General features: G+C 34.2%; 2 protein-coding genes across 2 annotated transcripts in view; both read right to left on the bottom strand.

Annotated features, from left to right (window-relative positions):
• jagn1a (jagunal homolog 1a) overlaps window positions 1-17,840 on the bottom strand; it is a 469,310-nt gene that overhangs the window by 433,740 nt on the left and 17,730 nt on the right. The window lies entirely within an intron of this gene.
• col8a1a (collagen, type VIII, alpha 1a) overlaps window positions 1-17,840 on the bottom strand; it is a 181,136-nt gene that overhangs the window by 162,607 nt on the left and 689 nt on the right. The gene's annotated exons all lie outside the window — the stretch shown is intronic.

The raw sequence follows: 17,840 nt of genomic DNA, 5'->3' as shown, positions 1-17,840 counted from the left end.
AAAAGTGCACATTTTCACATGTTCTATATTAATATAGCTTAATTTTACCTAAATTTGGGCCCAGATCTCAACTCAGTAGTAATGGACACCAGGCAGGAATTGACCCAGGCAGGGTGGCAGTCCATCACAGGGCTCACTAATTTACTCACTTACATGGGGCCAGATAGAATGTCCCTGGCTTCTTCTGTTGTATTATTGTTGTGTTTGTTGTTTTTGCATTATTATTTATTATGTTTTGATATTATTTCTATTAGATTTATTTATTATTTGTTATTTGTATATGCTCATTTAAATGTTAGTCAATTCCTTGTGTTCTGTGAGTGGTAACCCAAGAGGTGGATCCACCTTGACATCACGTCTCCTGAGACCAACCTTTTGCAATTTAACAACAACAACAACATTTATTTATATGGTATAGCACATTTTCATACAAATGATGAGGCTCAAAGTGCTTTACAAGATGAAGAAAGAAAATGAAAAATATATAAAAATAAGATTAGGCAATACTAAGTAACAAAGAATAAAGGAAGGTCCGATGGCCAGAGAGGACAGAAAAAAAAAACTGAAGAGGGCTGGAGAAAAAAAAAATCTGCAGGGGTTCCGAGGCCATGAGACGACCCAGACCCCATTGTGCACCAGCCCCCACTGGTGAGATAAAGATAAAGTTAAGATAAAGAGATGAGGATCTCAGGAGTTTAGTGTGTTTAGTTGCAGGAGTCAATTTTAAGTTTTTTTTTTCTTTTGGATTTTTTGGTTTTTGATCTCTCATGCTTTGTTCATTTTATCCGACCTTGGATTGAGTTTAGGATTTGTTCACCTATGAATGCTTTTTTGGCAGCTCATTTTTGTCCTGCATGAACTATTTGTTAATATTTTCATTTCTAAAGATTTTTGGTAAGCATCCTCTATATAAGCCACAGTTTGATGGTTCTCTACCTTGTAAGGCATTTTTGTAACATTCAGCACTTTCTTTGTATTTTGAACTTTTATAATATGTTCCTCCTGTTTGGCCTGTACAGGCCACAGCTAGCATGCTGCATTTTGGAGACGTGTATCCTAGAGGTTGTGTAGGCCAGTGAAGGTTGTAGTCCTTTTTTGTTGAAGTTTTTGGAGGCCTAAACCCACTTTCGTCATGTTTTTGACTACGTCACCACTAGTGCATCTTTACGGATGTGCTTTAATAACTGTTTAAAAAAAATATGCTTACCTTCAGAATCCACGTGGTAATAGATTTATTTTTCTCCAAGCTCAGTAATTTTCACATCTTTTTTTTTATAAATAGTGAAGGAGGGATCTATTTTTTTTTCTCTTTGAACAGGAGATTTTGCATGTCTTGCTATGCAGTCCCTTTTAATTATATAAGAGGCTAATTTGAAATGTAATTGATTGCAGGAGTTAACTGTCCTGGAGCAAAAACCTTGATGTAGTTCCCTGGACAACATCAGCATGATGGCTTCAGATCCATCCATACAAGATTTTATATCAGTGATTTCATGAATAATATTAATGCTCTTGTAATTTAAAGTTAAGAGTGTTAAATGAAGTGGTATTTCCAAGAATCAAACCCAAAGCTTTTTCTTTACCTAGAAAATACTGCTTAAGGGTAGGTCTGAGTTAATCATGGCCTATGAAGTTATAATGTCTCCTTGGGTAGCACACTCCATGAATAATATTTAAATGTGCATTCACCTGTTCTGCAAATTTAAATAAATAAATAAAGTTTTGTTTTTTTTTTCAAAAGGGTTCTTTTTCAATAACCTGCGTCTTCAGTTTGATTAACGGTAATAATACATTTTATTTATATAGCGCTCTTCCTATGCTCAAGGCACTTCAGAGTTTAAGATAGAATGGCAGGGTATACAATATATAGCATTGTATAAACCAGATAAATAAATAAAGAAGATTAAGACAGTAAATTCGGAAAAAAAAAAAACAGTAGCATTGGTATAATGTCATTGTTTTTATTGGCTTTTGCTTTTGTTTTGACACATTATTGTTTTAATTTTAATTATTATTATAATGTTTTTTACTGAATTGTTTGCCTGCATTTTTGTATGGGTCCTATCATTTTGTGTTGTAGCTTTAATGGGATCCACCATTTTGGAGATATGGATGCAGCATATTTCTTAGCATGTGATGCATATTTTGTGTGAATTGTGTTGTGCCAGAAAATTGATTTAAATGAAAAGACAACTGCTCAAGCAAATTAATTACTTTATTTACAGAAAGATTCTGATTTTGAGTTTACAGTCATTAAAATTCTGGTAAAAAATATAATGGACTACTGCTACTGTTATTCTGCTTTGCCATTAAATAATTACATCTTTAGATCTCTGCCAGCCTGCTGAACATGATAGACTGAAGAAATTTTGGTTTAGTCCAGAAACTTATAAAAGTAGCTAATGAGTTAGAGCATTGTTGTAATTCCTGAAAATGTTTTCCTAGAAAAGTGCTTGCCCTAAGGTTTCTGAATTTCAAAATTTAAAAGTGATTATTGTTGAGGAAAGGGTGCTATCATTTTTAATTTCATTAACATGATTAATGTGTCATTAATATTAGAGGACTGCAGTCCTACAATTATTAACACAAAAATAATTAGAATTACTGACATTAAACCTACTAAACTTGTTTGTTGGTCCAGTGGGTATTTTCCAGCAATTTCTTAAAGTAATAATAGATTAGCCAAACATATAATTTAAAAATACTCTACTTTGGTCAGGGTATTGTGCATCTGGACTACTATTAAAAATCCAAAGGATCATTCATATTTCTTATGCTTCCCTATTTATACTAATAAAATGCAGAAATAAGAAAACACATTTGCATGTTTATACTCTATTGTCAATTGTACAAAATTATAATGGTTTATAGGATACCAGTATTTAACAGTATATTCAGTTACAAATTACAGTATATTTAGGGTAAGATCTATGAAGGGTGTCTGTAAATTGTGTGGAAAAAATAACCAAATAATATGGTTTATACAAATGTTATTAGCTATCCTATTATCAATAATATATTATCATTAAAATAAGTCTGTTAAACATGTTAAAAGAGTAGATTGAAATGGCTAGTAAATTTTACAATATGCAGATTGTTAATAGCTGCTTAAAATGGGTACCTAAAGTATTATCAAAGTTTGGCAAAAGCTGTTCTTTAAGAATTAAAATGAGTATTTTTCATATCCAATCTTTCATATGAGGAATATTTGTATTATGTAATTTGTCATTAGAGTTACTGATTTTTATGCCTATACACTTTAGTATAATATTGCAATTAAAAGGTTAACTATTTTAAAATAATGTTTATATTAGTAATATGTATATGCTTGGTTAGCATCTGTACACATATAATAAAGTATTACTACATTTCATAGTACTACTGCATTATCATACATTTTAAAACATAACATTCTTAATTACTAGTCAATAATGAGTTTTCATTATTTTTGTTTAACTCACTGGTATGACATAAAACAAGGTTACTTTTTGTTATAATTATCCCTAGGTAAAGTTTTTGAATATTTCACTGGATTACTTTTTCAACCATCCTAGAGACATTAATGCTAAAAAAATGTATCATGGTGCTTTAATAAATTTCAGGCTCAATAATGAAATATCTAGAGTTGTGCAAAATTCTTTATGAGAATCGAACTGCTATTGTGCTTGGACTGCAGGAAAAACAGGGACATGAAGAGAGTGTTGAATATTAAATTAACGTAACGGTAATGAGGAATAAAATTTAAAATCTAAGTAACTAAATGAGGTAGGTAATTTATTTCTTGTTAAAATTTTAATGTTCTGTTTTTACATGTTTTAGTATTTTAAAACTGGGAGCTCAGGACCTCCACTCTGCAGGATTTAAGTCATACCAAAAAAACAGAGGTTAGTTTTACTATCAAGCAAATGTTGTTTTATTATAAAAAAGAAAACAGAAGAAACCTGTCATAAGATTCATTCAGAGATAACTGTCTTTTTTCGTCTTTTGATAAATGTGTATTGCTAATTTGTAGGAAGCATTGTACTATTCAATTATATAGCCATTGGTTAAAATTAATCATAGTCTGACTGTAGCAGAATAGTCTTAAGAAAGAATCACTGTGAATTAGTCAAACAGAAAATATGAACTAGAATTTAAGCAGACAATAAGGGCTTCCTGCTCAGTTGCCAAATATGTGGAGCTTCTGTGTTCTCCCTGTGTATTTTTTCCCCCTGGTACTCCAGCTTGCTACCACAACAAAATTTCAGGTTAACTGCCTTTTCTAAGTTGGCATGGGTGCATACATGATTATGCCTATGCCATGCAATGCCTTGACAAAATGTCACTTTAGTTGCGCACTGCACTTTCTGCTGCCAGGAACAGTGATGGCCCCTCAGTTACTATATATTGGAATAAACAGGTTCACTGATTGCATTCCACATAGTCAGGCTGGAAACAAAACAGAGGCTACTAGATTTATGATGCCCCAATGATAAAGTAATTGTTCCAATTCCCTGAAATGCAGGCATGTGTCATCTATTTTAATCCAAATCAATTAAGGCGATGGTGAGGTTTAGTTGTAAAACCAGAAGTAGTCCTGTAGAGGGCTCTGTTTCATTAAAGGAAATACTCACACACAGATCCATACTAAACCACATTTGTGTCTTTAGTTAACTTAACATACAACATGGATTTGTAAATTCCATAATGCACTGGAACCCTTTCTAGAGATGACTTCTAACTTGTCACTAATGATGTGGAGATTTACACCAGTAGTAGTATGTCCTAGTTAAGGTAGAGTGCATGAAAGTAATTATTCTGAGGTCATGGAAGTAAATGAATTGGAAGGAACAAAAAAAGTAGACTCAAAGTACTGCCACGGGCCAATAGGTGGCACCAAAACAGTACAAAAAATATATCTGGGCTCCTGGGGTCAGATTTATAAAACTTACATATGCATATTTCAGGCCTCTTTTTGCGTATACACAAGTTAGGATTTATAAAAGAAAACTTGATCAGAGAATGTGTGTGTATTTAAGGCAGGTTCTAACCCATCCAGATTCAACATTTTGGAGAAGCTGGGAAATGACAACATCTTGGACCATGTAGGGAAAAATGTAGCCAAACCAGCTAAATGATGACTCGCACGTATAATAATTCATATAACCAAGCCATTATTAAAATGTGCATTGACAAGATAAACATATGAATCACTTTTTAGGTTTAATGTGATGTACATTAAAAAGGCCAATTTTGCATATTTTCACTGAAAAACATATTAGGTTTTAAAGCAGTTTGTTGGCTACCTGATGTCACTTCTTAGGAAACTGGCTAGGAATATCTGAGCCAAGCTTTAGTGCATCATGCCTGCTGTGTTGGAAGACATAAAGGGCTGTTTGGTGTTAGTGTACATAAATAAAATATAACATTGTTTTGCCAACATAAAAAGGCCTTTTGTAGCTGTGCCCATTTTTCCTAATGCAATCAGCGCACTTCACTGTACTCATATTGCAATAAGGGCACCTATCAAGAATAAAGCTGATTTTGTTACCAGTTTTGTTACATTTCATTAACAAACAAGTCATCTGTGATGCCATGATGAGACTCACAAACATTGTGGCTGGTGATTTGGGTCAACCCATGATTGGTTTATTTTGAGGCAAAGTAGCTTTGGCAGATGGTTCTGTATGTGGTGGCTGGCTTGCTGGTAAAGTAACTGGCTGAACCCTCAGTTTTTCATATGGCTTATACTATTCATTTAACAGCAATTATGTCATTACATGTGCCAGGTGATAGTAGGCACACACTTAGATGCCTTTCACCAACCCTCAGAGCACTGAGTGCTATAATGTTGTGAATGCTCTTGACATACTTGGTTGCAGAGCACAGCACAATACGTCAGCTGGGAGGCTGCTCTACCAGCCAAAGAATATGTGCAGCATCATGATTTCATATGTATATGAGGTTCACTAGCACAAAACGTGTATGGTTGTTTCAGTGTGGCAACCAGGTGGGGTTGAAGTCACGTTCACGTAGATTTACAAGATCATGGTAATTAATAAAGGTAAATTGTGTAGAAATGTGCATACACCAGGTTTTATGAATCAAATTTTTTTGATGTACACATTTTCCTTTTTTTAAGCATATTTTCATGTTTGAATCCACGCAGTTTTATAAAAGAGACCCCTGTAGCTTATTATGGAAAACAGGCCACTGGAAGTGTAAGGTTCTTTAATTGATTTGACTTAAACAGTCTGATCTCTGCTTTCAACAATCTAATAGAGATACATTCATAGTGAGTGTTTGACATAAATATCATTTGGCTAGCACAGAGGTATAATATTTCAAAAATTAGTACTACAGTTCAGGAGACTAATAACAAATGACCAAACTTAATCATACTAAAGTAAGTTGCAGTTATTTTTGCTGAATCAAGTGCATGTTAAATAATTCATAATCAACTAGTTGTTCTGCAAGGGACTGAAGTGCCTTTATAGTGAAGTAACAAACCAATTTAATTGAGGATACCAGTGGAAATTTCCAAGTGAAGCCAAGTAGCATGTCTTACTCCATTCTGCTAGACGTGCAGTGACACACAATATTTTCTTTACTACAGTAAACGAACAGACTTGAAAGATGTTGGATGTGGATAAACTTCTGTTTTTATAATGTTAGCCAACATTAGGTCACCTTTAATTCTGAATTTCTTATGCTAAAGGAGTGGCTTGAATCAAATATGATCTGATAAATCTGCTGACAAAAAAAGCACCTAAAATAACATTTATGTTGAGCTTGTAACCACAAACCAATCTCCTGCTTTACTTTAATGTACCTACTCATACATATATTGTATATGTGGACATGTACCTGTAAGTGGAAGGAAACAGTGATCCAGCTAGCAGAGGCTACATCTTTCCTTAAAAACTAGGTGCATCCATCTTTGCGTGCTTTTTGGTTCCACAAAATTCACTCATACCATCTTTGGGCTTCATAGTTTTTTTGTCCTTAAACTTCTTTCAGCTGAATACTCCTGTAAGCTTAAATTCTATGCTAGTGACTGTACTTGATGTGAGATTAGTTGACATGCTTTAAGGAGAGAATCTCTGCATTTAAATCAGAAAGCTTTCTGGGTTTTGATATGAAGTTTCATTGACAAGGCATGGAGCCTAAATCTTAAAGCAATTTGAGGGAGACAGTTCCATACCACAGACATGGATGAAGGAGCACATGTCAAAGAAAAGTGCAATCCAAAGCAAGCAAAGCTCTGGAGCCATAACACACAAGCACTCTAGGCTTCAGACATCATTCTTAAATGCTTGGCATGAAAAAACTGCTTCACTTATGTCAAGATAATTTAGAACTGTACATACCTAGTAAACAGTCAGTTAAAGCTCTGCCTTTTCATATTTAATAGTTATAATGAAACTAGATTATGATTAACCATGCCAGGTAAACCTCTTGTTACACCTTCTGAAGGAGTCAGATTTTTAAAGACAGTATTGACCTGAAGATTGGATGTTGTCAAAAGATGTGCCAAAAAAGCAGTCATTTTTTCGTTAGTTAGAAGCAAGTTGTACTAAAACCACAAATTTAAATTGCTACAAAGTACAAACCAGTGAGTTGATTTTTTTTTAATATATCTTGAATCTTGGATAACTAGTAAGTACACAGAGCTGATATTTATACCATCACAAAACTGACATCACACATCATGATCTTTTAGTTGTCCCTGCTTAGCAACACCTTGGCACTGATAAATAAAAGATGGCCACATCGATTAACTGTACACTGCGAAACAGTTGAACATATTTATAACTTTAAAAAAGATGCGCTAAATGTAAAAATAAATTATTATGCTCATGACAAAGCATATTTGAAAAAAAGTCCTTCTTTATCAAGTCTCATTTTCCTGCAATTTTTTAGAGTTTGAATACAAGTAGGCCAACTCTGCATAGGATACAGCATGTGGGAATGTCAGTACTTGTACAGTCAGGTCTATAAGTATTTGGACAGTGACACAATTTTCATAATTTTGGCTCTGTGTGTCGCCACCACCATGGGTTTGAAATAAATAAATCATTATGTGATAGGGGAACCATGTATAAAAATGTCATTCTTAATGTGTCATACAATATTTTTAGTGAACCCCTTCAATTAAAGCTGAAAGTCTACACCTGAATCACATAATGATTTTTTTTTTCAAATTCATTGTGGTGGCATAAAATTATGAAAATTGTGTCACTGTCCAAATACATATGGACCTGACTGTACATTGTGATGGATTGGCAGCCGATCCATGGTTGGTTCTGGCCTTTGCTGAACATACTGTAAGTATTTGATTAGCAAGTATGAAATTGTTAGGGTTTAAACCAGAAAAAGGTCCAAGGAGAACACAATATGAATCAACCTCACAATTTCTAACCCAAACAGAACCTTTGCTTGCTTAACTAAAAGAATGTTCATTTAACCTGGGACATAATCACTCTTTTTTCAAGGTTATTATATGTTTACTGCACCTCTAGTTACAAATACTTGCTTAACTCTCTTACAATATATCGAACACAACCTACTACACCCACAGGTATATACAGGTTAAACCTATTATAGTGAATACCAAAGTAATGACATTTTCAGAATAGAGATTAGAAGAACAACAGTAGCTTGGAATCACCGCAATGACAGAAGCAGTCTGGTAAAGACAGATCAGGGGAGTGTGAGGAAGAGCAGATCAAAGCCTGGTGTTAAATGCTAAACATTGTGTGACAAGCATAGTACACGGTAACCCTGATCCTGCAGAGGACAACCAATTGCTTTGCTCTTGGTTTACTGTTTACCAAACACTGCAGAGTAGCTACGGGGCTGTCCTTGCACCGCTGTCGTTACTACTATATATACTATATGTATTTTCCCCATATTCGTTATAATGAAATTTCCGTTATAACAAAATATTTTTATGGTCCTGTGGGTTTCGTTATAACAGGATTCCACCTGTATAAGTATATTTCACAAAACTGATAATATCAAGGACCCTGCACTAAATTTTAAATAATTCTTAAATACTATTGGTTTATTTTTAATTCTGATGATCTTATTTCCATTTCACTTTCCAAGACTGGGAATTCTGCACTCAGTAACCAACATACAGTATCTGTCCATCTTCACAATATGGGAACAGAGGTGATCTGATCAGTGCATGATCTGTAGTTGTTGTAACAATTGGTAAATTAAAACAGCCAATGGATTTCTACTAAAGTCTTTCAAAGAAAGTTAGTAAGAGGAAAGATTTGCTCTATAAATTAAGGAGGATTTAGACATTAAATATTCTTTCAGAGACAACCTTTTGTCATATATTAGTTTTTCCTCTTACTGATTGTAAATTCTTGGCTATCTTTAAAATTCTCCCCACAGTTTCCCACTATTCACTCCCCTAAAGCCAATGTTAGCTGATTCACATCAGATCTGAAAAATCCCTACACTCTTAACACAATCCAAGCAGAATATATTGATTCTTGTTATGGCATCACTTATTAACAGTACCTGAACAGACCTAGCAGATTTGATGAACAGCACAAGACTTGTATGCCAAACTATGCATTGAAAAAGCAGGCTAAAATGAACCACAGAGAATGCAAAGAATCTCCACAAAAACAAAAACGTCTGACATTTACTATATGAGAAGGGATCAAGTAGCTTCTGGCTGACTTTCATCACTAGTGGTATGGCAAAGAAAGGAACAGATATGTCTCCCTTCTGGTACAGTGTTTAATTTATTAAACTCATTCAAAACATTTGAGGCAATGCTTATCGGCCTAGTGACTAAAGGGGAAAAAAAACCAAACCATTTTACAATTTATGTGCTTATTTCTTAACAGCAGAATAGTTTTTGAGACAGTGGTCAGGATTAAAAGGTGCTCTATTAAAAAAGAGCTTTGGTTAAATTATTGTTACACTGATGCTTTTTATGGTGAATGCATCAAGTTCAATGTCATGACTGCATTAATGTAACTTTTAGTGTAAGAAAAGATACACTGACAGAAGCATAATTCAGTGAACTGTATAATGTGGTATAAAAGAGTGATTAAATGTTTTAACAATTAAATGTAAAACTCTTACACTCTGTGTACTGACCTGAAGATAAACGCTTATGGACAATGTTCTACACCACTTTGAAATTCCAATCTGAAATGGAACACAGCAAAAAGGTAAATTCTAAAGAGGTTACAAGAAACAAACATCCTTAACTGTCTAGAACACTGCTGAAAAAATTAAAGCTTCAATTTTTTTTTGCTTTCTCCTCAGGTAGCAGTGGTACATATTTAATTTTAGGACAAGTTTGAAGAACATCACACCACCAAGCAGGGCAATGAAAGGAGATAACACAGAGATGACAGTATGCTACTCTAGGACAACAGAATGCTCTGGGGTTTCAAGGAGGAGAACAACACTTCACAGGTCAGAAAAGTGACAAAGTAAGTTAAGCAAATATAATCAGTACAGCTACAGTATACTGCCCATGGTGTCAGTGCCTCCTAGTGGGAATATAATTTCCTCCTCCTCTACTTTTATGTGTACTACTGTCACTAATCCATGAAAGGTTACTTTTATTGTTTTCTGTACAAGTGACAATAAAATGCAATGGAATGAAGTTTGTGCATACTGAAACAGGAGGTGGTGTAGACAACTGATAGAATATTATCAAGCCTGTAATTACCTTGTGTCACTTTTCTTTTATTCAGTATCATTTATTTAATCCTGATTTTGAATAAATTTAAATTGCCCAATATATATTTTTTTTTCTTTTGAAACTGGTGGTTCGCATTTTTTTTAACATAGTGAAAATCTGGGTGTATATCCTCCTTTTGCCTGTGTAAGTTTTCAAAGCTGTTTGGTTAATTGCCCACAATAAACTGTCCAGGTCTGAGTTAGTGTGGATGTACCGGCAGAATTAGCTCCCCATTCTCTGTGGTCTCTGCCTTTCAGACAGTGATGCTAGGATGAGTGTTGGACTCCACACCATTTAAGATAGTTTAGAAAGGTGTAAAATTGGTTTTACTAAATTTAAGTTTGTAAAGCGTGTTGTATTATTTTATGCTGATTTTTTCCTTGGATAATGTATTTTTAATGCTATGGCGTGTTTTTGTTATTGAAAATATGTGAGTGGGCTTCATTCATGTGTGGTCAACGGTAAATATAACGACAATTTTCATTAGAACTGACCATTCATGCCAAAAAAGATTATCAATACTATTGACCTAATTTCTCCAAAATAACACTGAAACTTTTAAAAGTTCCAAGTGTGCTACTTTCTACCTCGCTGCTTGGTAATTTTTCACGTTTCTGTGGTTCTCTACAAAACACCTTCTAATGTTATTGTGAAATTTACTCATTCACTAATTCCCTTCATAATTTTATTCTCTTCAGTCATTCTTGTAATCTGGGTTTGCCTATATTGAAAAGGTTCCGCTTGTTCAGTCTTTCTTCATAGTTCACACCTTACAGTCCTGAAATCAACCTAGTCATTTTTCTCTGGATTTTTGTTAGCACAACTGCATCTTTTTTGTTATATGCAGCCAAAACTGTATGTAGTATTCCAGGTGAAGCCTCACTAATGCATTATATAATTTAAGCATAACCTCCATTGATGTGTACTTCATAAACCATTACATATACTGTATGATAACCTATTAGCCACCTTGATCACTTCTTCACACTGTCTGGATATGGACAAGTCCACTATGACTACTGGGTACTTCTTATGAGGTATTCTTTCAAGTAATCAGATTGTTATCAGGAAATAATGTCACCATTGCTTTTTATAAATGTATACAGTTAGTAGTTCTAAATATATAAAACAGAGCTATTCAAAATCTACTTAAAGCAAAAATAAAGACTTGCATTAGTATGGTTATAAAAACAGTTTTATTTATAACTTGCCCATAAATATTGGCTACCTATAATGATGTAATGTATAGGTAGCTCATTTAAATATCAGTACACTGAAAGTCTGTTTTCCTCTTATTAATATGAAATAATCACTCAAAGATATTGAAATAGTTCAGAAGTTAGAAGCAGTCCAGCCTGATCAATAAATTGACGACAATATTAATATAGTAAATGTCCACCAAATTAAGCACACCTTTCAGAAGTGTTTCTTGTCTCATGAATATTTTGTTTCCTGTTTTAAATAAAATAAGACATCCTTTTCTCATTGCATTATAATAGGAGAGCAAGATAAGGCAATGTGCTAGTTTTGTAGCGCAAGTCATCACAGCAAAATGTTTAGTAAGCAGTAACATACACGGTTGTTCCCCCAAAAAGATCTATTAGAGGATTATTGGGGACCTAAGACTGCCTAAAATTAAGCAAAAATTTAATTCCTTTAAGGTCTAACTAGGGGCATACCTGAAATAAATTACAACTATTTCCTTTTCTGTTACTTAATCATATTTTAAATTCTGGGCAAGGGGTTTGAGCTTGTCTTCAGTTCATAACAGTGGCATTTATAAAGAAACGTATCTGAAAAGCTAATGTTCTTTACACTGAATAACTTATTTATTTATTGTATAACTGAGTAAGTGTGCTCAATAGGGTTCAATGTCACTCTTTGAACAATAAAAGATATCTGTCTGTTGTGCCTTTGAATTTATTCAATATTAACATCATAGGAAGATGTATGATTTTGCATTTATATTAAAGTTTATACAACCAATTTTGTAATGCTGTACAACAATTGATGCCCTTTTAAAATTATATTGTCATTATGTTGTATTAATCTGATTTCTGATTATAATTATACTGTATTACTCTCACTTTTCCTTTTGTGGATAATAAAGAATATAGAAAGAAGAAATAAATAGGCTAAAAATTTTCAAAGAAAAGGCCCATACAATATTAAGGTATTTATTTCACCTACATTTTTTAAAGAAGACTGGGTCATTCCGTTTAGTTTATCTTATTCTTTTCAAGTACAATACCTTTCAAGTGTGCTGTATGCCTCTATACATTCATTCATCATTCATTTTCAGACTTACTTAAACCAGTTAAGTGTTGCAGAACCATAAATGCAATAAAAATAAATTGTTGGACACAAAAAACACCATATTATATGTATATAAAAATTTACAGCGTAAATAATTAATGTGTTTTTTGGTTGATTATATTCTTAAAGCCTCCAAACGAGATCTTACAGCACATTCACTTGCTTGATCTCTCATTCTTCTACTGATAAGCTCCATATGCACATTACTTTTCTTCTTTTTTTTTTTTTGTTCTTTATTTTGCCTTATACAATTTCCTGTATTAGGAATTTGTTAGTTTTCGCAAACCCCTTGGGGTCAGGGCGCAGGGTGAGCCATTGTAACAGCGCCCCTGAAGCAATTACAGGTTAAGGGTCTTGCTCAAGGGCCCAGCAGAGTAGGATCTCTTTTGGCAGTGATGGGGATTTGAACCGGCAACCTTCTGGATACCAGTGCAGATTCTTAGCCTTTGGTTTAAAATGCCTCATGCAATGGTTTTCATCTGTCAAAGGAAATTTTGCATAAAAGGATACGATTTTCTCCTAGTGACAATTGTGTCTGTGTGCATGTACAGTATGTGTTGAGTTTTGAGAATGGGATGGAGAAGAAAGTCCTCAGAGAAGGTAGAATTTCAAGTTTGAGCACACTTCCCTCTGCTGGCTTTATATTGTTACTACTCATCACAGTTTGTATTTGAATGAACACATACACCCAAATTTATGAAAAAACATACATTGAAGAGTCACTAAAACATGTTACAAGATGGCATATAATAGGTAGCATCTGACAATTTAATTGTTATATTCATTGCTTTCAGTTTTAATTTCATGGGCTAAACATCTTCCATTGATCAACAGGTTTCAAACATTGAATTAATTCTTACACTAACAAAAAGATTTCAGACATAATTTTCTGAACTATAAATATATTAAGGTAATTTTAAATAATTCATTTTTTCAAAGGCACTAATATTAAAGGTTAATTCTATTTTAGAAAAACAACATTGTTGAGCCTTCCATCTATAGTACACGACACTGTGGTTTGTGTTGTTGCCTCATATCTCTAGAGCTTTAGGTTAAAATCCTAGCCTGGTCATTAATAATGTGAAATATACATTTCTGTCCTGTTTCAATGTGGGCTGCCACATCCAATGACTCAAGGGGCTGCTTAGAATATCTTGACTCCTACCTTGCACCTCTGATAGCTGGGATAAGCTCCAGCACCTGCTCAGGTGATGTGTATGGATGGATTTATTCACTCGATATATTGCATACAAGCTTGTTTTAGTCACTGACTTCTATAATAGCTCTATTTAGGATGCATTGTTAGAAATGTCTGTCTTCAGTTGCAGGTTGTATTCTGTTTGATTACATTTTGCACAAAAAAATCATATACTATCAATCACTTAAAATTACTTCTGACCAGGAAACATTTTTAGAGATTTCTTTAAAAAATCGTCATGTTAGATATGTAGGTTTCTGTTTTCATAAAGTTGTGCATTTCTGGAAGAAACAGTCATTAATAGTCTTATGCAACACTGCAGGGTTCAGTATACATTGTAGAAAACCATGTGTGCAACCATCTCCAAAACTTATTTTATGGTGCCATAATTGACTGAAAGCACTGCCCAATGTGCACTGTCTCTGACAAGGGTGCTTTATAGAACTGTTTAATTAAGCCATTCATTTCAAATACTTGTCAAACTGGCAAGAAAGGGTTATGGGATACTGTGGCTATGGCTGTTTTTTGGAATTATTGCATTATTTAAATAAAAGACAGTAGTAGGAATGGCTTTTAGGATCTCAAATCCTTGTGTCCTTCCAATGTAACACTTCTGCTGTGAATCATGCAGCATCATAAATCTATGCCTTGCTTATGACATTTCTTGTTACTGATAGGTCCAGTTTAAATTCTTCTGCAATAGAAAATGGCAGTTTTACAATATATTAAAAAATTAACACAAAATGGCATTTCATCATTTCATTTTTTTAATCTTCCAGTCCTGGTTGGATTGCTGGGGACAGTAATATTGTTTTGTATATCTATTATACAGCCGTACTTTGTTAAAAAAAATTGAAACATATTGTTATTCAGTCAAAAGAGAATCATCTTAAGGTTTTATTGAGTGTTATTCAGTTGCATTCAATTCATTCTTAAGCAGCATTCTGGGGCAATACTCTTACCTAAACACAATACTGTATCCATCTATTATCGAACCTGCATTTACCAATTCAGGCTCACAGGAGTCAAACTATCAAGGCATTGCCGGGTGGGAAGCTTCTCCATTGCAGGTCACACTTACACACGCATCTTAAAATTGTTCTTATGGGTAAATTTAGGAATACCAATTAACACACATGGCTTTGGGATATGGGACAAAAACAGAGAACCTGAAGAAAAAACACACAAGCTGGATGTGGCTGTAATGTTAACCACTATGTCACGATGGAAATAAATGTCTATACAATATATAAACTAAACTGAACGCTGTGTATACACACACACACACACACACACATATCTATCTATCTATCTCTCTCTCTCTCTCTCTCTCTCTCTCTCTCTCTCTCTCTCTCTCTCTCTCTATATATATATATATATATATATATACACATACATACATACAGTTCATATATGTTCAAAAATGAAGTGCCATCTATAGGCAGACATTTTGATGCAGCGCTTAGTGCTACAGTTTGAATCTGGGCATTTGTGTGTGAAGTCTGCTTATTCTCCTTTTGTTGGTATGTGCATTCTCAAAGTTGTCCAGCTTCTTCACACATCTCAGTGATGTGTGTGTTACACTGATTTATTAACTCAAAATTGGCTCAATATGAATGAGTGTGGGTACGTGTGAAGCGTGTCATGCAAAAGAATGATATTCCATCCAGAGTTCATTTGTTCCTTTCACCTCAGGCAGAAAAAAAAATGGATGGATGTTTCAATTTTATCCAAAAGGAAAGAAAACACATTGTAGCAATTGTTTCTGGTATGTAAAAATGTAAGTAAAATAATATTTAGATTGAATTGAATTTGTATTTGCTTTGCTGCCTTTATTTTACCCAAAAACAGTCATTACTTGCATAATGAACATTTTGACAATCTCCCATCCAGCCCTTTTTCAACCTGTATTATGTGGTACACAGATTGAGTGGGAGAAATTGTGAGAATTTTGTGAAAGGCAGAAACCAACCTTGAAAAGGAGAGCTATTTGAATACATTTAATTAATATAATATGCCATTTTATATCTAAAGATAAACACAAGGCATATTAAGCTGAGTTTTCTTAAAGTATGAATCATGTTTAGCTTCCTCTGAAAAAGTGTAGGAAACATTCATGTTTTGTCAGTATATTTGACACTGAAAGTTAGCGTAATTTGGGCTGCACTTTAATTTAATGAAAAATACTAGTAGGAAATAAATGCAGTTTATTAATTTAATCTTCTTTCTAATACTGATCAAAGTTATACAGTTATGCTCAGTTTACTTTTCCTGGTGCTCTCCTAAACCAATTAAATCTATTTTTTTACTATAAGCTTCTATTTTTATCATCATAATTAGAGTGGCATTTTCATTGGTAAAAAGTAATGCATAAGAATTTTTCCTTTTGGAAGAGACATTTTCCATGAATCAAAGCTGTGCAAAAAATGCATATATAGTTCAAATGAATAAAGTCTAAACTAGGAAAGAAAGTCATTCCATTAGTGAGCTTAGCAGTCTGATTTGAGGTGATTATCTGGAAACACCATGCAGGCTCACAGATATCAGCTTCTTGAAGCACTGGAGGCAAATGTTTGTCATTCTCAGGGATATCTGTGGTTACACAGCAACAATCAGAATCTGTAAAGTTTGTACAAGATGTTCCTCAGGGGTCAGTATCTCTTGTAGATGTACACACATTAAACCATCTGTTGGAAGGACACAGCGTGGCACAAGAACAAGAATGGGACTTTAATCCCAGTGTGAGAAAATTGCAGACATTGCTGGAAAGGCTTTTATTAAAATGTTGGAGGTTTTACAACTCCTCAAAATTACTTTAAAAGGAAAGGGGAAGAATGCATTACTGTCATACTTTTTTTTTAAAAAAAGTACTTTTGATGAGTTTCATCTAAGGTGGAAAAGTAGCCTTAAAGTTCAGCTGTAGATCCCCTGTGCATCTGCAACGTGTTTAGAGGAACTGATCTCACTTCTGCTTAATGTCTGGCTAACTGTAGCTAGTCTATCAGATGTTCTGACACATTGCGTGCTGTCTGCTACCTAAACATACAGGCTGCCCCATGCTGACTTAAAGCTATGAGACAAACATAGATAATAAAACGTTTAGGCTACATATCAATACAGAAAAGATCAAAGAGGGTGTTCTTCACTACACAACCATGGCTCTGACTAGTCACTACAATACTTCCACAGTATGCTGTCCTCAAATTCCAGCATTCAAAGCCCACTCATCATGCTAACATGACATTTAAGGAGCACTCTGGAGATAGGTAGCATTCCATCTTCACACACACACACTGTCTGCAAGCACCAAACAGACGGTAGGTTCCCAGTGTTCACACGCTGCAGATGTTAAGGCTTAGCCGCAAAATTCCTGAGGAAATTGACTTTTTCCCAAGAAAGTGCAGCTGAGGGTAGACCACACGGGAGTTTCAAATTCTGCACCTTTATAAAGTGTCTTTGTGGATGGAGAATGGCTGAAGAATTTTGACCTTTTTTTTATGATCCAGGGGCATTGTTGGCCTTCAGGGTGAGCTAAGGTGATCTCCCCGTGTCAGTAAGATGCATAAGAATGCACAAAATGCAAACCTCTGTCCCTTTGATATCAGGTTCAAGAAACTAAATTAA

The sequence above is a fragment of the Erpetoichthys calabaricus genome, chromosome 4 (genome assembly GCF_900747795.2).
Source record: "Erpetoichthys calabaricus chromosome 4, fErpCal1.3, whole genome shotgun sequence".
NCBI lineage: Eukaryota > Metazoa > Chordata > Cladistia > Polypteriformes > Polypteridae > Erpetoichthys > Erpetoichthys calabaricus.
Note: the sequence above shows the minus strand (reverse complement) of the source record. Positions and strands in the feature narration are given on the sequence as shown.